Genomic DNA, 16951 nt, shown 5'->3' with positions numbered 1-16951 from the left:
CAGTTTTGGTGAACTGCTTGTGCAATGATAAATGCCGACAGCATAACTTTCCGGAGCTTGATAAATTGACCTCATAATTAGAGATTTATGATTTAGATAGAGAATACAATTTTAAACAACTTTCCAATTTACTTCTATTATTTGTCAGGGTATCTGTGAAGTAACTTTAAATAAACTACAGATGTATCATAGAATCTAATATTTAATTTAGCTAATACCTACTATGAATTGATTTAGCTGCATTGCGAACAAACACTGGAATGGATGATATCAACCCCTCCCTTTTGCTCTCAACTACAGACTTGTAGAACAAAAGAAATATAGACAGGACTTCTAAATAAAAACAAACATTGGTCCCAAATTATAAGAGATAATGTCACATCTAAAGGACCTTTGATCATGGTCTCAGAAGAGAGATAACTTCTAAAGAATTATTGCTGGATAGCCTTCCCAGATTGAAATCTCTAAATTAATTTAGCCAAATAAATTCATTACTTAGATCACAGGAACCACTGGAAGGAAAAGACGGCCCATCTGCAAGAATAAGGGAACATACAAACTTACTCAGAGGATACAGCTGTCCTCATCATAAGTGTTAAATTGTCCCTGCTGAGATCTGATACACATTCTCAGTTGAGAAGGCATCTGAACTCAAGTTACCTACAGCACATGAGAAACAAGATCTCAGATAAATAAATTGTGTCTAAATTCTCATAATAATTTAAAATACACAGATCGGGGGGGGGGGGGAGCTAACCGCCAAAGGGACTGGTCGCACATTACAGTAGCTCCCGGCTTCAACAAAGATTCTGAGGTTTTATTTGACCTGATATTCTATAATAAAGGAGAGAAGTGCTTTAAACCTCTATCTAAAGGTTTGCTTTAAAGATTCGAGGAAGACCGGGAGTGTTCTCACAGCCCACTGTCAGGGCAACTTAGTGTGGCCTAGCTGCGAAGTGGTGCGGACATGGAAGATCCCCACGTGGCTATCCTTGCCCTCTTTCAGGAATACAATTGCAAATTGCTGAGTAGACTAGACCGGCTTATCTCGATCGTTAGCCACCAAACTACAGATGAAGGCAACACTGGGTGCTTTGAGGGAGAGGCTGCGGCGCCTGACATGCCCGAGTTTGTTACCCAGGGGAGCTCTACTCGACACCCCTTATCAGAGATTGCCTGCCCTTCAGGGAGTGTTTTAGCCCAAGAGAGTAGCGGATCCTTACAATATGCATCTGATTTGAGAGATGCGGCCGACCCTCGGATGCCAAGTGTGACCCAAGGATGGCTGAAGGAGAGATCAGTTGTGGAGATCGTCGCGAACGGGGTTCCTGAGAGATCTGGAAATGTCACCGTGATTATGCTAAATCAGGAGATTATACCTCCGGAGGCAAATTACCTTCCCAGGGGGGCTCTTTCTTACCATCGCCCAGATTTGAAGTATAGCTGCTCTGCTAGCTCAGACGGCTGTGGGAATCTCTCTGGTCCACTTTTGCATCTCTGGGTCCCCTACAAGCTAGCTGAATTTATTAGCCACTACAATGCCCTAAGCACACCCAGAATAAAATTGATGGTGGGGCCGCTAACAGAGGAACGGCAGATTTGGGAGACTTGACTCTGGTATGGGGGCTTCACCCGCATGCAGACAGGGTAAAAGGACTATATGAACAGCACTCTTGGGTGTCAGGGCAGCGCTACTGAGCGTGATAGAGACTATAAGGTTATGTTTTTTCTGCTCTGTAGAATCCTCTCTACTACAGCTAAATAACTACTGTATGCATGAAGACTAAGTGTCGGATACTTTGTTGTGGGCTGTCACATGCTCCTATCTGTCTACCATTGTATTATATTGTTATTTCTACAGTTTATATTACAGCTGCTCAATTCATGTCTGGTGCTCCATAGTACATAGGTTGATCGTTTACTGTGTATTATGGCCCAAATTCCGCATAGATTAGCAAATTTGTCCAGTACTATTGCTATATATTATTGAGTTTTTTCGGATCTCACATCATTCCCTTAGAGAATGGAGATGTACTATCTCTTCAAGGCTTTAATCTGCTCCCTAGATAGAGAGATGACAATGGGGGTCATTTATTGCAATCAAATTATTCTGCACCAAAGCATGGGAAGCCAGTCTGTTATATTATGTAATGTCTAATACTTTTCGAAGATGCTTAAGCGGGGTTCAGTTTGAGTCTGCAGTTTTCTTAACTCTCTATATGGTATTACTGTATTAATGATGTGTCTTTAACTATACCCTAGTTTTCAGATCCCTTGGGTGGATCTCTGTCACATTGATGACACTATGCAGATATAACAATAAAATGAGGTGCAATGTTGAAGGGCAATATTTGGAACCGGCTAGGAGAGATGTGATTCCCTATTAATTGGTGTATTGAACTATGTAACCAATGTCTCTTGCATTATTATACTTGTGATGATGCCCTTCAATTTGTAATTGTTTTGTGACTGTTTTGATTGCCTTAATAAAAACATTTTTCAAAAAAAAAAATAATAAAAAAAAATGCACAGATCATATTTAAAACATCTATATATATGGAGAGAGAAAGAGATCTGAAAATTATACTATGTTAAATATATATATATATATATATATATATATTTATCTGTTGTATTGAATAATAACTGCATTGGTATATATAAATATTGACCCATTTATTTCAAGATAAACACATTTTTCTTTGTTTTCCAGAAATCTAGTGAAAATTACAAGGAAAAACTGATGTGAAAATGAGATTTCTAAACAAGATGTCCTATGAATATTGATCATAAACATGAATCTATGCACTCAAAAATTATTAGAAACATGAAATGTGCTGTATTTATTTAAGATGCAATACAATACCAGGATGTCGAATGGTTTGATTCTGTGAAGAAGGATGGTTAACAGTGAGCTGCTTATTAATATGATTACTAGAAGTATAATTATATTTAATATTAAAATAATCAGAGATAATGGCACTATATGGTCCCATATATGTTGGCCAGATAAGTTTATTAAAACTGAAAAGTATAGTAAATAAAATAAATATTTTATAGGTTAGATAATTAAACTGTAGCAGCATTGATGGTAAAACTGTATTTCTGGTTATCTGCTGCCACCTATAGTTCAAAAATTGTATTACAACCAAAAGGCATTTGGCTACTCAGGGAGGCATTTCCCAAAATAAACTGAGATGTTCAGATCCGAGGGCGAATCAGAGACAAGCACCGGTAAGGGCCTATCAAAATCTTGTGGGAATGATTAAAGAAAAGGAAGAGGGATTCTTTATTTTTGAAATAAAGGCCCACACACCTCACTGCTAAAGGACAGACAGACTCAAAGAAGCATTAACTTTTGGAGAGAAAAATACATAGGCTTTGGGCCAAGTATATTCTTTACCATCTTGGGGACACTTTCTTGAACAAAGAGAGATTAACAAATTGAGACCTGTACTGTTACACATTGAGAGTAAACCCTCCATAGATGACCACAAAAAACTCTGGAAGCTGAAACATTGATTTGGTTATTTAGGTAAAGTATAAAGAAATACATTCATTGTTGCTGAAGTCTAATTGAAGCTGATACATTTAAAAGGGCACAATTATTATTTTAAGCTCATGTTCATAGTCCTGTGTAGTTTAACTAGTCATTAATGCTAAGTATTTTATCTTTGAAACTATATATATATATATATATATATATATATATTATATATATTTTAGAAGTATTGTAGCATTATTGTAGCAAAATAAGATTTATTTCAGCTCAGATAAATTGCATTATAAATTGGTTGTTTGCATTATATATATATATATATATATATATATATATATATATATATATATATATATATATATATAACTTCTGGTGTTTTAATTAGAGTTGTATAGAATCATAAGTAGCTTAATTATATTTGTCTGAAAGTTAACAGTCCATACCTTGGTATCTCATTGTGGTATTTTTATTTTATTTTTATTTATTTTTTCATTTATTGTTTTTTTTTATTTTCCAAGTGAGTTTTTATTTGGTTTTAGAATGAAAGGTAACACTTGGGGACACACAGGACCCCTGTTCAAATATACACAAACAAAGGGATCGGACACCCAGGTCTGGTTGCAGTAACTGTCAAAACATTGATACATCATAAGAACATTGCAGGGATTTGTGGTGAAAATAATTCACCAAGATTGAACCCTGGTGTGGGCTCTAAATATGGGAGGGGGTGGGAGGTGGAACTTAGAAATTAAATTTAATTCTCAAAAGAGCAAGTCAGGATAAGTTGCTGTAATATATATTAATGGATTTATCCATATAGATTGAGGAGCAGGTTCTATCAACATCTTGAAATGTAGGTAACAAAAATTCCAGAGACAAGTGAGATGCACATTGTATCTAGTACAAACTGTACTTAGCAGCCACTGTACCTAGCACTCATTGTGCCTAGCACACACTGAACCCAACACTCGTTGCACCTAGCACTCATTGCTCCCAGTACTCATTACCCCTAGCCCTCATTGCACCTAGCACACATTGTACCTAGCACACCTCGTATCCAGTACACATTATGCCTAGCACACACAGAACTTAACACTCATTTTACTTAACACTCATTGTACCTAGCACACACTGTACCTAGCCCACACAGTGCCTAGCACACATTGTACCTAGCGCACACTGTACCTAGACACACTGTATCCAGCACACATACCTAGCACACGCTGAACCTAGCACTCATTATACCTTGCACATACGGTACCTAGCACACACTGTACCCAGCACACACTGTACCCAGCACACACTGTACCTAGCACACACTGTACCCAGCACATGCTGTACCTAGCACACGCTGTACCTAGCACACACTGTACCTAGCACACACTGTACCTAGCACACACTGTACCCAGCGCACACTGTACCCAGCGCACATTGTACCTGGCACACATTGTACCTGGCACACAATGTACCTAACACACATTGCACTTAGCACACAGTGTCCCTAGCACACTCTGCACCTAGCACATGCTGTATCCAGCACTCGCTATGCCCATCACACATTATACCAAGCACACATTGTACCTAGCACCCACTGTACCTAGCTCATGCTATACCTAGCACACGCCGTACCCAGCACCCACCTTGCCTGGCACACGCGGTACCTAGCACACTTGAACCTAGCACACATTGTACCCAGCACACGCTGTACCTAGCACACACTGTGCCTACCACCCATTATACCTAGCACACATTATACCTAGGAAACATTGTACCCAGCACCCACTATACCTAGCTCACGCTATAACTAGCACACGCTGTACCCAGCAACCACCTTGCCTAGCACACACAGTACCTAGCACACGTTGAACCTAGCACACATGATACCTAGCACACGTTGAACCTAGCACACATGATACCTAGCACACATGATACCTAGCACACATGATACCTAGCACACATGATACTTAGCACACATGATACCTAACCTAAATTATGTTGGCAAAATTTAATTAGACAGCATCCTCTCTATATACTATAAATTAGCAGGCTTACTGTTTCACATAGTATCTTAAAGACAAAATGCTAATGTAGGTATTCCTAGGGCACCTTGTAGAAATATAAGCAAATGAGGAGTGTATGTATTTATAAACTCCATGTATAGTGGTTTCAATAATAGTGATGGAAAAGCTCAATCTGTCAGAATCCATACATTAGCCCCTATTGAAATAGATAGCAACAATATACAGTTGTACACGCGAAACAAGATAGATTAATCTAAGTATGACTTACATGGAAACTACCAGCCGCCTGCGGCTGCATGTGTAGATCCTACAAGGGAACATTAACTATGTAAATATATACTACACTTTTATGAAGTAACATGTTAAAACAATTAACAGGTAACGAGTTAAGTAGCATTAACCAGCATAAAGTTTCTAGGGTCAGTTATGAATTTCCATATAGTATACAGTGTACAGCACACACTGTGCCCAGCACACATTGTACCTAGCATACATTGTACCTAGCACACATGATACCTAGCTCCCACTGTACCTAGCACACGCCGTACCCAGCACCCGCCTTGCCTAGCACATGCAGTACCTAGCACACATTGATCCTAGCACACATTGTACCTAGCACACATGATACCTAACATACCCTGTATCCAGCACGCAACACACTGTACCCAGCACTCATTGTACCTAGCACTCATTGTACCTAGCACTCATTGTACCTAGCACTCATTGTGTCTAGCACGCATTGTACCTAGCACTCATTGTACCTAGCACTCATTGTACCTAGCACTCATTGTACCTAGCACTCATTGCACCTAGCACTCATTGCACCTAGCACTCATTGCACCTAGCACTCCCTGTACCTAGCACACATTGTACCTAGCACACACTGTACATAGCATTCATTATACCTAGCACACATTGTACCTAGCACACACTGTACTTAACACCCACTATGCCTAGTTCACGCTGTACCTAGCACACACCGTACCCAGCACCCACCTTGCCAAGCACACGCAGTACCTAGCACGCATTGAACCTAGCACACATTGTACAGACCACAAAGTACCTAGCACTTAAGGTGCCTAGCACACACAGCACCTAGCAAACATAGCACCTAGCACACATGGCACCTAACCCACACGGCACCTAGCACACACAGTACCTAGCACACACAGTACCCAGCACACACAACACCAAGCACACACAACACCAAACACAAACAATGCCCAGCATACGCAGTACCAAGCAGGCACAGTACCCAGCTCAAACAGTAACTATCACACACAGTACAAAGCACATAGAGTACCTAGCACACCTAGGAACCCCTGCTGCGTTAGAGAGTATACACTTAACAAAATATAATTGTGCTACACTTTAACCCTTTGGAAGCAGGATGCCTTAATGTACAATGACATACTAAGAGTAATTAGAGCTCCCTTGTTCAGAAACCTTATACAAGTTTAAATATAGCTGTTACTGAGTGTAGTGATATGTAGAACCAAGTTTGGAGTCATCTGTGAATTATTAGGGCAATGGGGAAAAAATTGACCATGAAGAGAAAGAATAAGTGTCACTATACAAAAAATGAACTTTATGAGAGTTAACCAAAGATTTAGTAGTATTAGGACCTAAGGAGACATGTAGGTAGAAATAGAAAGGAATTAGAGGCATTTATCATATCTCTAGACACATTACTAATATAGGGCTATGAGGATAACTATATGAGAGCAAAATGTTAGGACATGGGTCGATCTGATAATGTCACAGTCCCAAGGCCAGAGTCCCTACTATATCAACTCTGGGACATATGGAAGGATCAACAAAAGCACAATACAGAAGGGGCTGTTAGGAAAAATCTCGTATCATATGTCCGACACTCATTAAGCATTGTAAGTACTCCGCAGACCCCGGGTAGCGTAAAGGGGATAATCCCTGCCGTAGGTCTTTGTGTAGGCCTCAGATTCAGCCTCAAATAGTTCTTTTTGTTAGGCAAAAAAAAAAGAAAAAAAATACCGGTCCAGCCATCTATTTTTCACATCATCCCAAGTCTCTGACAGCTGCCCCAAAAGAAGCTTTCATGATCCCATCAAGCAGCTCTTGGAAATGGTGCTATGCGCAGTTAACACATTTGCTACCATACATATTTTGCAGTAAGATGGCTGTCCAGCCCTTCAGATAATGAGGTGCCTTTTAACTGCAGTGAGCAGAGTATTGTCCATCTCTTTTATGTTTAAACCTTATCAGCTTGTTTATGTGCAGTTCAGTGATATCCCAAAGGTTTACATAATACATATCCCATAGTCTAACGTATAATGTAGCGTTCATCCTCTGATTATAACAGGCCTTATTCACAGCCTGACTAATCCGGATCAACTCGGATCTCTAATGAGCCGCTTTAGGTGCCCAGGCACTCTTATTTACTTGTCTTACCCTCCAGGGAAACAGTTCTTTTCGGCGGTCCTGAGCGGCATTAATTTTCGGCTGTATAGTCGTCCAAATTCAGCTGCGCCACATTTCAAAGATGGCAGACGGCTCCCTGCCACTCAAGCCGATTCCGGACCAAAAGTGCATACACAAAGCCTGCGGCTGCTCACAAACTTCACCCCACCAGGTACGCCAGCTGACCGGGTCAGTCCTTTTATGTGTTGGAGGGCATTAAGCCCAAATGGCCAGTATAAGCAGCCTTGTAGCATAGCGCTGAGGATTCACATCACTGCATCTCATTTTAGCACATCTACGGGTAGTCTACTGATGAAGTCCTCGGTTAAAATCCAAATACCATCTTCTTAAAATGTGTTAGCTCCCTCTGACCACAGCTATACCGATAATGTTTAGAAGAGTAGCCGAAGCTCCACAGAGTTGCGGCCATGTTGGTCGATTGGCTGGCTCCGCCCCCTCATTGTGGTATTTTAATGCCCTAGTATTTTATTGTGGTATTTTAATGCGACTATTGTGAATAAGGTAAATTGTAAAGGTATATTTTTATGATCTTTGTATAGAATATTATAACAACATAAGTGGGTATGAGCTGATTCATAATCTGGTTTTTATAAATATAATTCAATGTGTTTATAACTTTAACTAATATAAAGAATTTAGGAATCAAATATTGATTTTAATTGTTTCATATATGCATTTTATTGTTTTTTTTTTAAAGAATAATGATTAAATAAATTGTAAATTATAACCCAGCCATATACTGACATATTATCTGGAGGCACCGCAGTAGACAATTTTAAATTTATCACATTGATATAATATATTTTGTAGTAAATAGAAATTATTATCTAAAACAAATAATATATATATATATATATATATATATATATATATATATATATATATACAAAACATGGGTGGGGTCAGCACTCTCAGGCTGGACCGGGTACACATCCTATGACCCTGCAACATGCACAGCCCTGGGTGCAAACCAGCACTCTCAGGAAGCTGCACTGTTACCAGAGTCACAGGCAGTTAACCCCAGTCAGGCCTGGGTGCAAGGCCCAAACAAGGAAAATTACAAAAAATAATATTTTTTAATATAAACACACAGAAAAAGTCCAGCACTCACTCACAAGCTCTCAACTAAGATAAAAAGCAGCAATGGAAGAATTAGTTACCGCATCTGGCCAAATGGGAAAAGCCCAGGTACCTCGTCAAGGTTTCTTCCAAATAAACCTGGGTCCCAAAACAACCACACAATGCAGGCTCACAATCAAACTGTGAAAAAATGGAGGGTGCACAGGCTTATGTAATTTCCCAAACATATACAAAACATGGGTGGGGTCAGCACTCTCAGGCTGGACCGGGTACACATCCTATGACCCTGCAACATGCACACCCCTGGGTGCAAACCAGCACTCTCAGGAAGCTGCACTGTTACCAGAGTCACAGGCAGTTAGCCCCAGTCAGGCCTGGGTGCAAGGCCCAAACAAGGAAAATTACAAAAAATAATATTTTTTAATATAAACACACAGAAAAAGTTTTTCACAGTAAGAAAAAAAAGTAAATTGTTCCAAGAATTATTAAAAATAAATAAATGCAAAAATTCTAACAAGCGAGATGAGTTAATACTAAAATCTTGGGCACCTCTAGTAGTGAGTTAGAGGGCAGAACAAGCTACCCAAATAGCCCACATAGTACTAATGTACATAGGGGGTCTCCTCATAGTAAATATAGGGCAGATAGGGGTGCTCCAGTCCCAAAAATAAGATCCCTAGGAAAGCCCAAGATATGCCTAATAAGGTATATGAAATATATGAAATAATTACTTTCTTAAGGGATGCAGTACCTAACTTTTCCAAAAACGGAACCACTTCTATAATTGACCACTTAGAGACTTTTGAAAATGCTTTATCCATAATGAATGTTACTAGTGAGCAGTCAAAAATTGAATTTCTGCCCTGGGTATTTGAGGGTAAACATCACAAATTCTTTGCTTCACTAAAGGATATGAATATTCATTCCTGGAGTGAAACGCAAATTCAGTGCAAAAAAGAATTTGGGAAATACTGCACTAAAACCGCAGCAAAAATAGCTGTATACTGTTTAAAATGTGGCACAAATCAAAGCCCTATAAAATTCCTTTCTGTACTGAAAAGTGCATACAGTATGGCCAAACACTACCCCAATTTTTCAAAGCTCAGAATTTGTAAATTTATTTTTCTAAGCATTGCTCGCACACATCAAAAATTATTTAGCTAGAGATTTTCATGAGCACTGCTCATTGGACTGGCTGATCAAAAAAAGTACAAAGTTATACTCTATTCAGCAGTCCGGTGAACAGGGGGTTAAAAGGGAACCAAAATCCAGTCCCAAAATTGTGGCAGAAACTAGGGTGACACCTAGACCCCTTAATTTGGAGTCTAACAAGAAAACTTATGCAGAAGTGGCCCGAGAAAACAGGTCTTACTCAAAAAGTTTTAACTCTGCCCCTTCCCCATCACGGGCTGAGGCACGGAGAGAATATACTCAAAATGGGGGGCATACCCAGGTAAATAATTATCCCCAAAGAGATGAATACTCACAAGGTAATCAGTATCCTTGTAAAAATAAATACCAAAAGTGGCGAAAATAGTCTCAGGATAACCAGACACCCCAAGTAAATAGTGCTCCCCAAGATATTAATGCTTAACAAGTTGAACCCCAAAGATAACCATGTCAAAATAGGAACAATAGCTATGATTCTGAAGGATCCCAAGGATCCAGGAATCAATACCCTGGGATATAAAAAAATCGATCTATGGGTAAAAATGGCTTGTCTGTTCAAGTGGGCCAACTCAGTACGCAAATAAGTCAATTATGTACACTATTTACTAATATGAGTCCAGCTTTGACGGCTCAGAACCCTAACAATCCTTTTTAAGGGGTACAGCCAGTGGTCAGCAGCGGGCCACAGGCACAGTCATAAATACTGCAGTATTACCTGAGAGAGAGGGGAGAGATATACTAAATAAAATGATAAATGTCAATAATGGTACTAATCTTGTTCTCTCCCTACAGACCGGAAACTGACGATTTAGCTGTGATGACGAGCAACCTCAGCCTGAAAGCTCTAACAAATCTCTTCCTTTGCAGTATTCTCTTAAACTTATTTCCACAGATGCAGTACACAGGAACCCGGCCAGCCCTATTATAGAGGAGAGGACCGGTAAGAATGAGAATTCTTTTGCATCAGGTAACATGGCGTATTCAGGTAACACGCGGCGAAGCCCACAGATGTGTAATCACGCCAATTTTATGTGTGAAATAGTAGAAACTGCAGGGAGATATTATGTATTAGCTGAGCTCCAGGATTCAGTTACTAACCCTATCATGGGATTAATTGATGCTGGATCTCAGGCAACTATTTTATCCCACAGGTACTACACACAGCTAAATGAGCTAACACCCCACAAACCTAAAATAAAAGAATTTGATGGTTCACTAATAGGTGTTGGGGGTGACTCTCTAAAAGTCTACGGTACTGCATGGTTAAAATTGAAACTGGGGAACAGGGTAATAAGACATCCTGCCATTATAGTGGATTTGCCAACTGATTGTTTAATAATTGGTAGTGATCTCCTGAAGCGATTAAGCACCATAATTGATTGCATAAATAATGTAATTTGGTAAAAAGGCCTATTAATTATGAGCGATCCAGTATATCTCGCACCCGACATAACTGTCACGTGGTGAAGAGAAGCCAGATGCTATAGAGATTCATTTCAGGAATGACTCTATACCTGAAATCACTATCCTACAAATAGATGATCAGACTCCTTTAAGTGGCTCTGATGGTAATACTTTTAAAATTTCACCTGGAATTTCACCTGGAAAGAGAGCAAATGTTTCCTTGAGAGAGTTAAGAATGATCTATTTATCTCTATGCAAGTGCATGACCGTGGGAAAACCAAGTATGCCAAATTGAGCTTAAAACAGGAAGCTAGCTATATAAGCGAAGGTTTATTAGCGCAGATAGCTGAACCTCAGTTGATTAAATATCTTTCTCCCCAAGACCACTGTGTCCATGGCCTGGATGACAGGTCTGAAAGCTATAATATCACAGCTATATGTTTATTATTTATCTCTATAGGTAATAAATCAGCAAAGCACCTGTTTTTAGTTTTAAATACTCCCCATAATCAAATATACATTGGCAATGATCTCTTACATAGATATGCCATACAAATAGATTTGATTAACTCTTGCCTCTGGAGCAGGTTAAAGGGGGACCCTGAAGTATTTCAGGATAAAAATGCGGCGCTGAAATCAAATCAGTAATTACCATATGCTGTGAATATGCAGGTGTCTAACGATGTTGTAATCCCTGCTGGGGCTGATAAATTCCTCTTACCCTTACAGGTAAAAAGAGGTCAGAAATTAAAAACGTCTGAAACACTAAAATGCCTCTCCCATAGAATGCAAAATCTGGGTATAACGATGACCCATACTCCTATGGTAAATATTGGAACTATTACAAAACATGTTATCGTGCATAACATGACTCCACAGGATATAACCTTATCCAAGGGAACTACCATAGGATATGCGCTGGAATTAAGTTATTACACTTTTGGATTCCAGAATAATGTAATTGGGCTAATACCTGAAGGATACTTAACTGAAGAACAATTAATAGAACAATCTTTTGCATCTATGCCAGAGGGACTATTTACAATTTAGTCTATTTATCCCTTCAGCTCAGAGGAAAGCATCTGTAAAATTGAAGAAGCCTCTCTAGTATTTGATCAGCCGATCAAAAATCAAGAATACCCCAATACCCAGAATCATGGGGGGAATGTAAATTATAATCAAGGGGATCTCATCTCTAGGTTGGAAGAAGCCTATGAAATAGGACAGCCTAAAATCTTTCCAGGATTTTAGCAAATAGACAAAGAGCAAATCTCCTTAGCTAATGGCTGTTCCAGTGATGATGAACGCCAACAGCTACGAGAACTCCTGATGGAGTACAAGGATATTTTCGCTAGGGATTCTTTTTAATGTGGGACTACAGACTTGCACATTGCAAGAATCCAAACAGATCCCAATTCACCACCTGTCTTTGTTAAACAATACAGACTTCGGTTAGCCTCATATGATTCTCTTGGAGAAATCATAAGGAACTTGGAAGAAAGAGGTTTTATCAGACTGGTGCATAGCTCTTATAACAATCCTATTCTAGGTGTTGTTAAGCCCAATGGACAATGGCGTTTGTGTGCTGACTTAAGACAAGTGTACATGTCTGGCTGGCCTGTGCCATATATTGACCAGTGCCTAGCGCAGATGCAGGGATCCAAAATATTCACTGCCATTGATTGTGCACAGGGATATTTGACCATAAAGGTACATGAAGAGCACCAGTATAAGCTTGCATTCTCGTTCCAAAAGGTCCAGTATGCATTCCAGAGACTCCCATTTGGATACATAAATTCAGGACATGAATTTGCAGTATTCGTGCATAAGGCTATGCCTGATGCACTGGAAAGGGGGGCCTTATCATATGTTGATGATGTTTTAATCAAAAGCACAGACTTTGAAAAACACATCACAGAGCTTAAATACATCCTCAGCCAACTTAAAAGGGCAGGTGTCAAATTATCCCTACAAAAAGCTCAATGGTGCCGCACTTGTGTAAACTTTTTGGGACATGAAGTTACTTCTAAAGGGTTAAATGCTCAGAAGAAAGTGGTGGAAGCTATAATAAATTCTAAGAACCCAACTAATTTAAAGGAATTGAGATCATTCCTGGGTATGACAAATTTTCCTCACAAATTTATTGATAATTATGCATAATTAGCTAAACCACTGCTACTTCTTCTAAAGAAGGATGTGAAATGGCCCTGGAGTGAGACTCAAGAGACAGCCATCAAGGAGCTGAAGAGAAAACTCACTCAAGCACCTTGCTTAGCATACCCTGAAGGGGGTAAACCTTTCTTCTTAGAGACAGGTTACACAGATATAAGCATGAGTGCTGTTTTATACCAAAAGCATGATAATTTAAGCAAAGTCATTGCTTATGTGAGCAAAACTATATCCGCAGTAGAAATAAAATTTAGCGATTGTGAAAAAGCCCTCTTATCTACTGTATGGGCTCTACAAAAATTACACAGCTATATACATGGCGAGAAAAATATTGTAGAAACGGCCCACCAGCCTTTGCTACATCTACAAAGTGAGAGAATAAGATATGGGAATTTGTCTAATAGCCGCATAACAGCTTGGACTCTTTCCTTACAAGGCTGGCCTTTAGAAATTTGCTACAAACAAAATAAAAAGAATACAGTCGCACAGGGGCTTGCTGAGCTCCATGACTGTACTGCTAAGGATTATGGGGAAGAGTTATTAGGAGATGATTTACTGGAGGAACAATTGCTTTCCCCATATAAAATATATAATGAGGGCCATTGTCAAATATTACCTTGGGTATATGTTGATGGTTGCTCTGACCATGCCACCATTGATAATGAGCGCAGATTAGTCGCTGACATTGGTATATCCTGGGCAAGTGGATTCCCAAACATTTATGTAGGTTTCAACATTGGACCAAGATCCAGTCAAGTTGCAGAACTGCTGTTCTAAAAACCATTGAGATGGCTATTGAACACAGTATTCATGAATTTGTGATCATTACTGACTCAAATTATGTGCGTGACAGTTTTGTTGAATACCTGCCAACTTGGAAAAGAAATGGCATGCAGAAAACTAACAACAAACCAGTCAAACATGGCAAGTTGTTCTGCGAGATTGATAATCTAGTGGTGTCCAATGGGTTAACCATACACTGGAAGAAGACCAAGGATCATTCCAGGGTTCTAGGTCCTGATAAGGAAGGCAATGATCTTGCGGATTCAATAGCCAAACAATGAGCTATAACTGGAGAACTCCTTAATATTGACCACTTAATGGGTGCAAGTCAGGTAGAAGCCATTACCAGAAACCAGGCTAAACAACAGAGTGAGCCTAACTTGGTACAATGGAGTCAGGATTATTTTAGTGAGGACCTGATCACTAGTCAAAAGGAAGACCCCATTGTTGGTATCTTCTATAAACACATAGGAGATCCTGAAAGCAACCCCATCACAAAATATGATTGAATTGGCATAGAAGATCTTAGTATCTTAATGAAATCAAAATCAAAATTCAAGTTACAGAATGGTTTGTTAATTAGAACCTCCAAAACTGGCATCCAGCAATAGGTGGTACCAACCAAGTCCAGAGGTCTAATGTTTCAACATGCCCATGATGCCCCCACATCTGGCCATTGTTGTGCCAAATTAATGTATGAAATATTGAGTGATTACGCCTTCTAGCCACATATGTTAAAGGATGTTCAAACCTACTGTCAAGGTTGTTTAATCTGTCCACAGTTTAAACCCACTGCATCAACGCATAGATCACCATGCAGAAAAGGGGGGTGGTAATGCCATGGTCAGATATACAAATTGATTTTATTGGTCCAGTAACAAGGTCATCAAGAGGTAACAAATACATGTTGACAGTGCCATGCCTGTTCACTAAATGGGTAGAGTGACAGTATCAGTGCACCTAACAATAGTGCTGAAACATACGCAGCTTTGCTCATCAACCATATATTTTCCAGATTTGGTTTACCCCCAGAGAATCGAATCCGATCGGGGAACCCACTTCACTAGCGAAGTGATGACCAAGATGTGGAAAATACTAGGGGTCAAAAGAAAGCTCCATATTGCATATAGAGCTGCCTCAAGTGGTGGTGTAGAAGGTTACAACCAGTCCATTGTAAAAATCCTCAAAATGTTTGTGAGTGAAACGGGTAAAGACTGTCAGTATATGGCCGGGTTGTGATACAATATATTTAATAATTATTATTTAAAATAAGACCCCAATAACATGCATATACAAAACCATAAGATTAATATAAATTCCTAAGTTCTTTTTTATTAGTTAATATTTATAGACACATTGAAATATATTTGTGGGAACCAGAATATGAGTCAAACTATAAAGTGTTTAAACTGTTGCAATACTCTTTACAAAGCAAACCAAATTGTAACTTTATAACTAGCCTTATTCACAATTGAATTTCATTCAATTAACACAATGAGATTCCAAGATATTAGCTACTAACATTCAAGCAGTACAATCAGCTATATGGCCACAATTAATTCTAATACAATTCTAATTTAAAGCATCAAAATAGTATCTATTATTTGTGCAAACAATCAATTCCTATGCTAATTTATCTAAGCTGAAATAAATTCTTTGTTATCTACAATTAAGACAACACTAAAATATATATACATTTGCAAGGATGAATTACTTAGCATACAACAGACAAGCTTAAAGGGACACTGTACCCAATTTTTTTCTTTTGTAATTCAGAAAGAGCATGCAATTTTAAGCAACTTTCTAATGTACTCCTATTATCAATTTTTCTTTGTTCTCTTGCTATCATTATTTAAAAAAGAAGGCATCTAAGCTTTTTTTTGGTTTCAGTACTCTGGACAGCACTTTTTTATTGGTGGACCAATGGGCCGGCATCTAAACTTACATTCTTGCATTTCAAATAAATATACCAAGAGAATGAAGAAAATTTGATAATAGGAGTAAATTAGAAAGTTGCTTAAAATTTCATGCTCAATCAGAATCACGAAAGAAATTTTTTGGGTACAGTGTCCCTTTAACACTGTATAGAACTATGAAACACAACATTAAAATACAATTGTTCTTTTAAATCTGCTAATTGCAGTTTAGTTATAATTACTAAATACCTTTTGATTTAAAAATTATATATATATTTAACAATCGCGTATACTTCACCAAAATTATATTCAGCTTCCAGTATTCCTCAACAGGTCCAATTTCACCTCAGAATACAAAAGGAGTATTTGCATGTGGAAAAGTAAAATAGCCCAATTTGATTAGAGTATCTGTGTCCCCGCAGCAGTTATCAGTTACAAGATAACAAGACAAA

At 38.7% G+C, this 16951-nt stretch overlaps 1 protein-coding gene across 1 annotated transcript in view; it reads right to left on the bottom strand.

The window, feature by feature from the left end:
* Nucleotides 1–16951, bottom strand: part of GALNT14 (polypeptide N-acetylgalactosaminyltransferase 14) — a 1042958-nt gene that overhangs the window by 755544 nt on the left and 270463 nt on the right. The window lies entirely within an intron of this gene.

Source organism: Bombina bombina, chromosome 4 (assembly GCF_027579735.1).
Source record: "Bombina bombina isolate aBomBom1 chromosome 4, aBomBom1.pri, whole genome shotgun sequence".
Classification (NCBI taxonomy): Eukaryota; Metazoa; Chordata; class Amphibia; order Anura; family Bombinatoridae; genus Bombina; species Bombina bombina.
This window is presented reverse-complemented; position numbering and strand designations above follow the sequence as displayed.